Source organism: Procambarus clarkii, chromosome 67 (genome assembly GCF_040958095.1).
Source record: "Procambarus clarkii isolate CNS0578487 chromosome 67, FALCON_Pclarkii_2.0, whole genome shotgun sequence".
In the NCBI taxonomy this organism is placed as follows: Eukaryota; Metazoa; Arthropoda; class Malacostraca; order Decapoda; family Cambaridae; genus Procambarus; species Procambarus clarkii.
The window spans coordinates 23,213,883-23,225,964 of NC_091216.1; the positions used below are offsets into that span (position 1 = coordinate 23,213,883).

At 40.2% G+C, this 12,082-nt stretch overlaps 1 protein-coding gene across 7 annotated transcripts in view; it reads right to left on the reverse strand.

The window, feature by feature from the left end:
• Nucleotides 1-7,482: 7,482 nt before the first annotated feature.
• The window catches only part of LOC123767687 (collagen alpha-1(I) chain), a 484,084-nt gene continuing 479,484 nt past the window's right edge, over nt 7,483-12,082 (reverse strand). For all 7 annotated transcript variants that reach the window (XM_069310463.1, XM_069310465.1, XM_069310462.1 and 4 more), the window contains 3 exons: nt 9,761-9,924; nt 8,421-8,519; nt 7,483-7,581 (listed from right to left, as the gene is read on the reverse strand). The gene's annotated coding sequence lies outside the window, so the exon portion shown is untranslated. The remainder of the gene's footprint in view (nt 7,582-8,420; nt 8,520-9,760; nt 9,925-12,082) is intronic.

The following is a 12,082-nucleotide window of genomic DNA, read 5'->3' on the forward strand; positions in this document are numbered from 1 at the left end:
CAGCCTACTATGCAAGGCCCGATTTGCCTAATAAGCCAAGTTTTCATGAATTAATATATTTTCTCAATTTTTTTTCTTATGAAGTAATAAAGCTACCCATTTCATTATGTATGAGATCAATTTTTTTTTATTGGAGTTAAAATTGACGTAGATATATGACCGAACCTAACCAACCCTACCTAACCTAACCTAACCTATCTTTATAGGTAAGGTTAGGTTAGGTTGCCGAAAAAGCTAGGTTAGGTTAGGTTAGGTAGGTTAGGTAGTCGAAAAACAATTAATTCATGAAAACTTGGCTTATTAGGCAAATCGGGCCTTGCATAGTAGGCTGAGAAGTGCGTTCTGGCTACTAGGTACGACATATATATATATATATATATATATATATATATATATATATATATATATATATATATATATATATATATATATATATATATATATATATATATATATATATATATATAAAATATTAAAAAAAATAGGGAAGGGAGTACCACCTCTGGCTGGAAGAAGGGGGACCCATAGCCTCGGAGGAAACCACACATAACGCATTGGAGGGAATGTAGGCCCCCCTCCAATACAGTTTCTGTGTGCTTTTCTCCTACCACCCCCTTCCCTTTTTTTTTTTCCTCTATTGTGTATTTAAAGGTTACAAAACTTACAAGACAAATGCCTAAAGGTTATGGATCTCTTGAAGCTCCTCCAATTCTGGACAGGAACCGAGGACGCAGCAAGCATTTTCCCTCTGGATCGCCACACTGAGACGCTGAAACAAAAAACTGGAAGCCCTTGGGTCTCTGGTGACGTCAATGAGCTTGGAACCCAATTCCTTGAGAAATCCCAAGGCACTCTTGCCCCATGGGCCATGCGTCTCAGACGCTATGGGAACAAAGAGGTATTGACCTTCCAGTCGCCTGTACTTGAGTGATTTTGCTGTTTCCCTGTGGTTGGCCGCCCCACCTGCTTGATCAGCTCCGAAGTGTACATAGGTGTCAGCCAGGGTGGATACACGTGTAGTCCCACACCAACTGTCTACCCTCCTTCCATGAGTATATGGTGATTCCATCTGGGCGAAGTGTGGGGAAATCCGGGTTTTGGACCCCTAGGATGCGAGGTTCTCTCTCCGCTGGGCACCCAGCTGAGACGAGAACTTCTCTTGATGATGTCATTGACCTCGTTGTGTCTTGCATGCCAGCCCTTTGTGCTTCCGCAATGCAACCCATGCAGTCCGTATTGGTCTGCTTCCACCCTGTTGCAAATACACTTGTATTCAGTGTGAATTGGGGCACCAAGGCGGAGGGCCACTGCTACACGAAGGGATTCTGGATCTAGGCGCGTGCCCATTGCTGACATGGGTACTGCCAGGAGGAAGTCTCCTGCATGGGGGGCATGTACTGCTCTGAGGCGGGCTTTCTCCTTGTCTGATGTTGCGACGCTGAGCATGGCATCAGCTACTTTTTCCACTAGAGGGTGGTCCCAGCCGGACTGTTTGTGTTGTTTTGTTGGCTCTATAATGGTTGCTGGGGCTGCAAGAACATCCCACTGATTTGAACATTCAGTGAAAGCAGGATCGTGTATTCCTGCTGAATCTCTCAGGGTTGCAGGTAAAATATCTCTGACGAGGTCGTGCGATGCATGAGAGGAGGAAAGAAAGGCTGGTAGAGCAATTTGGGAGGCTGTGCGGACACCAAGGCCGCCGAGTCTTACTGGAAGGGTTGCTTGCTCCCACTGAGAGTCGTCCAATGGCAGGTTCAGGACTTTCACCAGCATGGACCTCAGAAGGGTGTCATACACATTTAACTTAGGGCTGCTGTAGGATGGAGAACATCTCAGAAAGTAGGTCAACTTAGGGAGAGACAGTCATCTTGTAAGGAGAAAGAGAGCATCATGAGCATCAATCTTGTCAATCCTGTCCAGCATTCTCTTTAGGTCAGTGATTTTTGCAACCAGGACCTCCTCGATTGCTCGTAGGCCAATGGGGGCACCCAGGAGAGTGCAGTCCGGTGGCTCAACAACGAGAATGTCTGGAAGAACATTTTGTATTTGCCCAGTGATGTCTGGGTTGCGGGAGATTATTTCACATTTGGATGCATTGAGAATGAGGCCTAAGGCTGCTCCCTGCTCCTGGATTTTCCTTATATCCTCCAAAATGGTTTCCGGAGTTCCAGCTAGAGTGCCATCATCCAGGTACCAGATGTTTAGCTCGCTTGTCAGACTATCAGTGACCTCTTTGATAGCTAGGCAGAAAAGGAGGGGGGCTAAGGGGTCACCTTGTTGGACACCTTCACAGGAGTTTATTTCATGCTCCCCAAAAAGAAGCTTAGAGTCCCCACTGTAGCACGATCGGATGAATGGGTAAAGGGGACGGAAATGGTTGTGTACAGCCCCGAGGACAGCGTCTCGTCTGACTTGAAGGCATTTTTGAAGTCAAGCTTTACTAGTGCCTTCTGGTCCGGGAGATCAGCAATGTAAGCCCGCGCTGCATGTGCTGCAGCTTCACAACCTAGGGGAATCCCAAACCCGAGCTGATGAGGTTTCAGCAAGGTGGCTGCTTCCTGGCTGATAGATCTCACTGCAGCCTTAGCTACAAGGCGTCGGAGGGTGTTGCCAACGGCAATGGGCCTGATAGCCCTATCCTTCTTCTTTAGAGCACAGAGTGCTGCTCCATAAAAGACAGGCCTGATGTCCTCAGGGATGCCGCCAGCCAAACACATGTTGGAGAATCTGGTAAGTCCCACTAGAAGGTCCTTTGCAGCATCTCCAAGCACCGGGTTCAGCATTTGTTTGATGTGCTGGGGTCTTAGGCCTGTAAAGCCCCCTGCTGAACCTGTTGGGAAAGACATGGCTGCTTTGTACACCTCAGATTCTCGAACAGTCAAGGGTTCTATGCCAGCATTGTTTTCCTGGGGATCCCTGCTGCTGTCGGGGGCTCTGGGTGGGTGTTTGTCTTGAAGAGCCTCTGCTGTCGTGGCGTTCCTGGGGGCAATAGTGTCATCGCTGGTCATGATTCTGATGGCACCTGTGGTATTGCCCTCTTCTATTTTCCTGGTGATCTGTGCTCTCATTTTGTGGTTCTCAGATGAGTTATTGTTGGTCGTCCTGCGGCTGGTGTTCTTGGCACGAGGGGGGAGGCGGACCAGGTTGTCTGCTCTGGGGAATTCATTAAGTGCCCTGATTACAGAGGTTGCTAATGACTTGTCTCTCCTGGGCGGTAATGCTAGGCATGCATTCCCAAAATACTTTTACACAAAAGACATGTACAGACAGGCGTGTGGCTTCTGACTTCTTTTTTATTGATTAATATTAAATATTAGGCGCTTACCTATAATAGTTATCATTTTATGCAAGTATAACTAACACATAATAAATATAAAAGGAGTTTATCAAAAAACTGACAGAAGTGTTGTGTTTTGTGCGTTGTATCGTGTTTGTGGGCATTCGGGTGTGTTGTGTTTACGCTGGCGGGCGGCGTCCTTACCAACTCCGGATTATGTCTATTACATCACTAAACTTCATTTAATAACTATATGCCTGTTAAATAGAAGATTTTAATTGTTAATAGCATTATATTGTCGTTTTAATATGGAACACGTACACATATGCGAAACGTCTAAAGCTGGTGTCCGAAGTGGTAAAAATATTAGTGTGCGATGTCAATGTACGGAGTGTCTTGTATCATAGGAATTACCGTTTGTCCTGGCGCCATCTATGTTTTGACAGCAGTACTACTAATGTTCCCACGTTATGTGATGATCGCTATACGGGTGTTACGGTCAGTTGCTCTTCTATATATGTTTATGGACAACGAAGGTGATTTGAGGCAATTTGCGGCCAGAATGAAATAGTATCCACGCGGTGAGTGGTGGAGGAGGATATATACTGCTGTGTACTCGACCAGCGGGTGAGAGGTAAGTTATATCGAACAATTATGGGGAATAGATGGGTTATTTTAAGCGTAGATTGTCAGGTAACCGGTAACTACACAGATGGGGTAGTGTTTTTTTAAGTCTTTATTTACTAAAGTGGAACATTACATTATGCCTTTAGCTGAACAAGTCTACTGGTGGGGGAAGTAGACGGGTTTTATGAAAGTATTTTACCTAAATATTTGTATTTGGTTAACTAGTTCAGCCGTTACCAGGGAGACTGTTCCTTTAATCTAATCTAAAAATTTTAGCCGGACAAAGTGATTAAATAAATTTAATAGAACGAAGTGGTTTGCCAGGGTGCTTAACATTTAGTTTAGTTCACTTACTATGCAGCCCATGCTTAAAGAATGCAAGTTTATCATATTGAATTTACCGTAGTTTTACTGCATTTAATATACCGTTTTTACCCTATTTAATTATGTCGGGTAAAGGCCGGTCGTGGAAAGTTCCTAATATAGCAAGTTTTAAAGGAAAAGTTTGAGTTAACTTTAACGCTTAAGTTAGTGACCAATTAGCTTAGTCTATTGTGAGGAAAGTTACTAGAATCTAACATTGCAAGTGCCATTTCTCTACTCTTTTTGAGAAACATGACTAGATACATGAATCGCATAGTTTTATTACTAAATGTTCATGGATTAGGTTGCATAGTTGAGGAAATAGTGATAAGGTTTGTGATTTTGTGTACCTTGACTTCAGCAGAGATTTTGATAGTGGCGCAAAATTGATAGGGGCTCGGATCATTGGGAATGCTGACTGAAGTTGATTAGGTCATGGCTATACCAAAGGAAATTAGTATAAATGGGGTTAAGTTGGGAGAAGTGTTGTAAGTAGTGCCTAAAAGCTCTCCTTGGACCTCGGTTATTCGCAAGATTATGGTTTAGACTGCAATAGTTGCAGAATTGGCAAATGAAAAATACCAATGCCCTATATAGTTTTGAAATGGTTAAGACTACCAGATGCAGTTTAATGCTGACAAATGTAAGGTTTGGGGGCTAGGTAAAGATGAGATAGATGGTGTAGATTGTTAAGAGTATTAAATTTTTTGCAGGTGGTAAATTCTCCCAGAGCTGGCACTGCTCTCCAGCCTGGGATGTTGATTGGTTAGTCTTCAACTGCCTCCCAACATGGTAGTGAGGTCCTGAGCTGACATGCAGTGAGGAACGTGGAAAGCTTCCTGAATTGGCACATGGTATGCCTCCCTTTCAAACCAGCAGCTGGCACAAATGTTCCAGCTAACATCAGAATAGTGGATGAAGCCCACACTAAAATGTAAGTGGTACAGTAAATGGACACCCCCCCTCCCTTTTGACACTAAACTCTTCTAAAATAACATCCCATATGATAAAAACTTCTGCTTTTAATAAATATTTCTAATTTTAATATTAGTTGGCTTGCATGGTGTGTTAATCATTCCTTTGGCAGAACTGTAGCTAAATTGTTCCCACAAAACATTTAATCCATTAACAGTACTGTATCAGGTTCATAAAGAAATTTATAATAAAGACCAAGTGTGGTCATGAGTGCTGCAGATGGGGGAGATAGAACCTTACACCTGCAGAAGTGTGGATAACTAGAGAGAATATGGCCTAGTATAGTTGCTAGTGTAAAAATATTACTAAATTTAGTAGAATAACATTGTCTTGGTAGTATAGTTGGGTTAATTATGAATTTTAAGACTAAAAAGCTTGGTACATAATTCAACAGAATAAATTTGTCCTCCTAGTAGTAAGCAGTGGTTGCAAAAGAATAAGAATTTGTATATATAAATTTTGTATTGCTTTTATTCAAATGTTATACATGGTTGTTAAATTAAAGTTTTTGCAATGTTCCAGAAAAATGTTCATGACTAAAGTTGTTGGAAAATAAAATTTATATAGGATGTTGACTTGAAATGACTATAGCTTTGTTTGTAATTAATAAAGATGGGACAAAAAGATAGTTAGTGTGCCATTTAAAACGGCAACTGTTAAACTGGTGGTACCGGTATGAACAAAATAACATCGCTATGCAAATAACTTTTTAGTAATATTTACTGTTCACACAACAGGTTGTGGAAGGTCCTGGCAACAAAGAGCTGCAGGAAAATACTTGCAGATCTACAGTAAGTAGTGTTGTGTACATTGGAATTAGAGGGTAGAAGTTAATTGCTAAAAACCTATTAAATATTAGGGTATGGAAATTGAATGGGTATGGAAGTCTAGGCTTAGGCTAGTGGGTACCATATCTGCAAGTTTAGTCCTTTCAGGAATATTGAATAGAATGGTATGTTGAAATTGTGAAAATTGTAATGTGGGGCATTAGATCTTAAACAGCATAGTTGAGGGTGTTTTATTAATAAAATTTTAATGAAATATAAATCTTGTTTAGTTAACATTAAATGTTTGTTAAATAAGCTTTAATCTATAAATGTATAACTGTTAAGGGTAATCATGAGTCAAATAAAGTTAATGGCAGGAAAAGTTTTGTTCTAAGTGATGGTATTTTTCCCTTCAAAGTAAAAAAATATTCAATGTTTACTTTAGCTTGGTTTTAAATTTATATAGTTTTCCAGAATGTGGTTTGGAAAGTCCAGAAGTCCCTCTGTCAGTTGGAAGAGTAAATTGCTTAAACAGAATCAGGTGAGTTGTAGTAAAGGTTAATCTGAATAGATTTGCATAAAAGTAAAAAAATAGTAATAACTTAAACAATATAGCATTGGCTAAAGATAAATGTAAATTGCCATTGAAGTGCAGTTGTGGATAGTTTCTCAAATGACATTTACTGCAACTTGGCAAATTGATGCCATATATATTTATATTGCTAAATTAGGTCTTTACTACTGCTACTAGAATATGTAGGAAAGGTAAATTCCTTAAAGAAATTTTTTCCATCTGAATTTGTAAACTACTGAATGCTAATTTGAAAAGTAAAGCAAGATTGGCTTTAAAACTGAAATTAATTTGTTGAAATATTTTTCAGGTGAAAGTGATTATGATGCATGGACTGGCTTGGAGTGAGTCTCCTTTACTCTACAAAAGTGGGTGAGTTTGAATTTGATGTTTTAGCTATATCAATGACCTAATCTTAATTCTCTTATCTAGTCCATTTATAGGTGTGTAACCATGTCCTACTGTTACAACCCACAGGGGATGATGCAGTTTGTACTGATCCTACCCCATTTCATAAAAGGGGACCAGGCAGTCCTGCAGATTTCCCTGGCTTGGCTTTTTCAGAGCTTTGCTCTACTACCCATCTAATAGATGGACTAGATTTGCATAGGTTTAGGGACCCTTAACAATGGTTACATTGTTAATTCTCACAGGGCTTGTTTGCTGAATGGGTGGATGCATCTAGAACTTTAGTGCCTGGCATGCATTGTACAGTGCTTTCTGTAAAGCATATGTACAATGTGTTGATGGCACTAAAGTGGTGGATGTAATGCACCCATTCAGGGAACAAGCTCTGCACTAAAATCAGAGGAAGGGATAGGCCTTGGTGAGCCAATGTTAAAAGATTGGCTGTTAGGATTTTTTGGGCTTATTATTAGTCATTGGTGATAATAAAAGTAGTGTCCCTGTTTAATGTTTATTTTTCTTTTACAGGTGATTGTCTCTGGAGTTGTTGTGGCCTTTTGGATCTTCTGTTCATCTAGGAGCATCTGTCCCACAACCTGAAACAGTAATAAATATTATATGTAAAACTTATTAAATAAAACAATTTTAATGAAACTACTTTATATACCTTATCCTGAAATTATGCTGGAAATTATTGTTTACTACTATTGATGCAATGTTTAAACATCTGAAATTTTTTTACTTAGAAAATAAATACTTGGTAAAATTTACACCTATTTGTAACTTGTTACATAGGTGCATGCAAAATGCATTGAAAAGATGTAAATGTGGACTACCTATTCAATTTACATAAACTAACAAATATTGCAAATTAGTCTGAAATATTAAAGTGGAAGAAACTTTGAAAACTAAAATATTTACTATATTTGAAAGTAAATTTAAAGCTATGCAACACCTAAGCTTTGTACAAATTATGATTAAATTAACTAAACATCATTGTTAAATTTACAAAACATTAGAAAAGTGACACTGAAGCATCTATACAACATGGTTTTCACAAAGTCTCTGGTAACTTAAATTTAATCAAAGCTCTTAAATGATTTGTCTGCCAAACTCGTCAGATATTCTGAAATATTTTACCTAGATTAAAACTATCATTGTTTGAAAGGGCACAACAGATTGAAGGGGATGACCTCTGTTACCTAACAGTAAATAGGTATCTGGGAGTTAGCTGTTACAGGCTGCTTCCTAGGGGGGTGCGTGTGTGGGAGAAAAAAAAATTTAGTAGTTAACTACTGAACTGCTCTGTCTCCAAATAACACCCTGGTGCACAAGAAATAAATTCTTTCCAAAAAATGTTTTTCTCTTCTTATATTGTTAAAATGCAGAGTCTGATCACGGGGAAACTAAGCAAAAAATATTGTATGTGACTTACTTTAGCTGCGATGGAGCTGGGAAGTTGAGCAAATTATGGGCGCTGAGCGTTGGAGCGATGGGGGTCTGTCGGCCCCGCCACCCCGTGCGACGGCAGTTGCTGCGAATAAAATGTTGCGCAATTATTTTGAAGTTTCTCATTCATTTCTTTCTTTTTTTTGCTGTAATATTATTTAAAAGTGTGCAATTTGTGGAATTTATATAATTCAAAGTATAGAACATCGCTATGCTCAAAATTATGGGCCTCATATATGCGACATATTCTACAATCAAACAGTGCTTTTGCTGTTATTACACTATATACACACATTGTATATACCCATCTACGTATGTATTCACCATAACGATCCACTATGTTGGTATGGTGAACCCAAAAAACATGAGTGAGCTGCCACACCCTGCCAGTCCTCCCTCCCTCCTCCAACACATTACTCGCCAACATTCCTCCTCCCAAAATACTGTTATTGTGTTTATTACACTATTTACACACGTTATGTATAAGTATGTACATGTTTTATTCATGTACATATGTACATACTTGCCATCTCCTCACCTCTCTTGCCTACTTAATGCTCTTGCTTCCCTCATCTCATCACAATCGACTTTATAATGATCCAGGACGGATCGAAATGTCGTCGTCTATTTAATTTCCAGTGTGTGGTTTGGTCAACAATGAAATCTTCATGCAAGATCTTATAAAGAAAACCCCTAGAACGAGTTTTGCAGATACGAAAGAGTTTAAGGTGAGTAGGGGATGGTTTGAGAAATTTTGAAAAAAGATGTGGTATTCATAGTGTTGTGAGGCATGGTGAGGGTGCCAGCTCAGACAAAGTAGGGGCTGAAAGATTTGTTCGTGATTTTAAAGATTTTGTAGATACTGTATTGATGGATATATTCCACAACAAGTGTTTACTTGTGAGGAGACATGGCTATTCTGGAAAAAATTGCCGAAGAGGACATACATTACCCAAGAGGAGAAGTCACTGCCCGGACACAAGCTAACTTGGGCTAACTTGTGTCAGGATAGGCTAACTCTTGTGCTGTGTGGCGATTTGAAAATTAAACCCTTGCTCGTGTATCATTCCGAAAATCCAAGAGTTTTAAAAAATATATAACGTGCAGAAAAACTGTGATGTAGAGTGGTTTGCCCTGCCATCAAAAAATATCTGCAAGAGAAAAGTTTGACACTAAAGGGCCTGCTTCTCGACAATGCTCCTGCTCATCCTCCAGACTTGGAGGATGCATTGTTGGGGCCACTTTTTTTTTTTATGGATATTCCTGCATGGGCCCTAAGTTTCTGGCTAATGAACCAATGACATGAAGGAGGAGTTTTCAACCTACCTTGTGTTAGGTGTGCAGGGGTCAAAAGGCTGAACATAATGTCAGGAGTAAAGGGGGGCGTTTGCCTCTTCAAACACAATTGTGACTATCTTCATCTCTTCGAACTATCCTAAATGCTCTCTTCACCTGTCTGACCAAATTGGGTGTCCAGACCACCTTTGAATCTGAAATTGTAAAATTAATAGTGATTTCAGAATATTCAGTCCATTTATACTAACAAAATTATATACAGTATACTGTAATTGAAATTTTACAGAATGATAAAGGCAATTTAGTAACTTTGTTAAAATGCACATGGGGGAAATACATGAAAATAGGTTAATATGGTTTGTAAGGTTGATGGGAAATGTTTATTACTTTTATGATTTAAAAGATGTATAGCCCTGATACTCCATCCTGGGTGCATTCCACCAGGTAATGACCACAGCAAAAGTTTTCTACGAGGCTCTATTGTCACACAAACTTTTCACATTTTCAAACTTGATTCATCTTTTTCCCCCTCGTTCCAGGGGTTTTCTTTAAAAGGTCTTCATGCAAATGCCTTGTTTCTCACAAATGATGGCCTCTGAAATGCTATCACCTGCTAACTCCTTGTTGTGTATCCAAATTAATAAAAACTTTTTAACATCCTCAAGTGTTTGTGTTCTTTGTTTCGGGATTGTTGATATGCCTTTTGCCACTTTAATGCTCATAATGTCCTTTTTCTTAGCAAGTATAGTGCATATTGTTGACATAGATTTGTTGTACTGCCTAGCTAGTTCAACAACCTGTGCACCATTTTGATGTTTATGAATGCTCTCTTGTTTTTCCTCTATGGTCATTCTCACATGTGTTTTCTTGGCTTGAACCTTACCACTGGCTTTCTTGGGACTCATGGCAAGATATATCATAACAAATTTTATGTTCAAATAGCCAAAAATCCCAAAACAAATGTAATGCTTTACAAAGAATTCAGGCGCGATACTTACTAGGCAGGAGACACTGGTAAACTGAGGCGCGATCACCATGCCACCACGCGCTAGGTCAGCCCATACGTATATCAACAAACTCCTTTCCCGAGGCAAAGATTGTAACCCGATTCAAATTTTTCGAAGAAATTAGGCTCGTAACCCGAAAAGTTCATAAATATTCATTCGTAAGCCGAGGTGTCACTATATACAGTATAACTAAAAAATTAAACTCAGGATTACTTTCAACCCCCACCCCTTTTGCTCTACTCCATCGCCACCTACCTTCACCCCCCTCTATGATGTACTCTTCCATAGACACCTACCTTTGCCCCCCTCCTCCCCTCTACTCCTCCATCATCACCTACCTTCACACCCCCTCCCTTCTCCTCCTCCATCGTCACCTTCCTTTCACCCTCCTCTATGATGTACTCTTCCATAGACACCTACGTTCACTGCATATAATGCTCCCCTCTACTCCTCCATTGTCACCTACTTTCACCCCCCCCCCTCCGCTCTACTCCTCCAGGGTCGCAGACAATTTCACGAGCGTGAGAACTACGAGTTCTCTAACCACTCTCACACTCCTACTCTCTCACCAGTGAGGGGGAGGGAAGGAGGGAGGAAATGAAGGAAGAAAGGTGGGGAAGAGAGAATAGGCAGGGGGGAGGAGGGCCTAGATACATTTCTTCCATATAGATAGGTAGACTGAGGGAGAGCTGCTTGCCAAGAGCCCTATCAGACAGGCTTCCTATTCCTCAACCCTCCCTAATATGCCACATCCTGGTCAGGACAACTTGCTCGATTGTTATTCTTGGTGTGACTCGAGAACTGACCTCGAGGCGGGGCATGGGCATGGATTATCTCCCTGGGGCACGCACCTCCCTGCCCCAGCTCTCTCTCTCTCTCACATAATCTATCAAGGGTCTAACATGAGGTCATTGTGCCTACCAGAAGTGTATATGTCCAAGGCTGGCCACCTGTCTGGACCATTCAAATGTATAAACACGTAATTAGTCTATTAAAATTATATATAATGCTACAATTATAAATTAATTTGTTCATGGTCATTCGTTTATCAGTACCCTGTATTTTAATATGAGGTATATATACGCATGTATGTATACGTTGACGTACACATATATGATTATGTGTATGGAATGATTATGATTATGTGTAATCATATATGATTATATCTAATGGAATGCATTAGTAAGTGATGTGGTGGAGGCTGACTCCATACACAGGTTCAAGTGTAGATATGGTAGAGCCCAATAGGCTCAGAAACCTGTACACCTGTTGATTGACGGTTGAGAGGTGGAACTAAAGAGCCAGAGCTCAACCCCAGCAAGCACAATTAGGCGAGTATATGAAC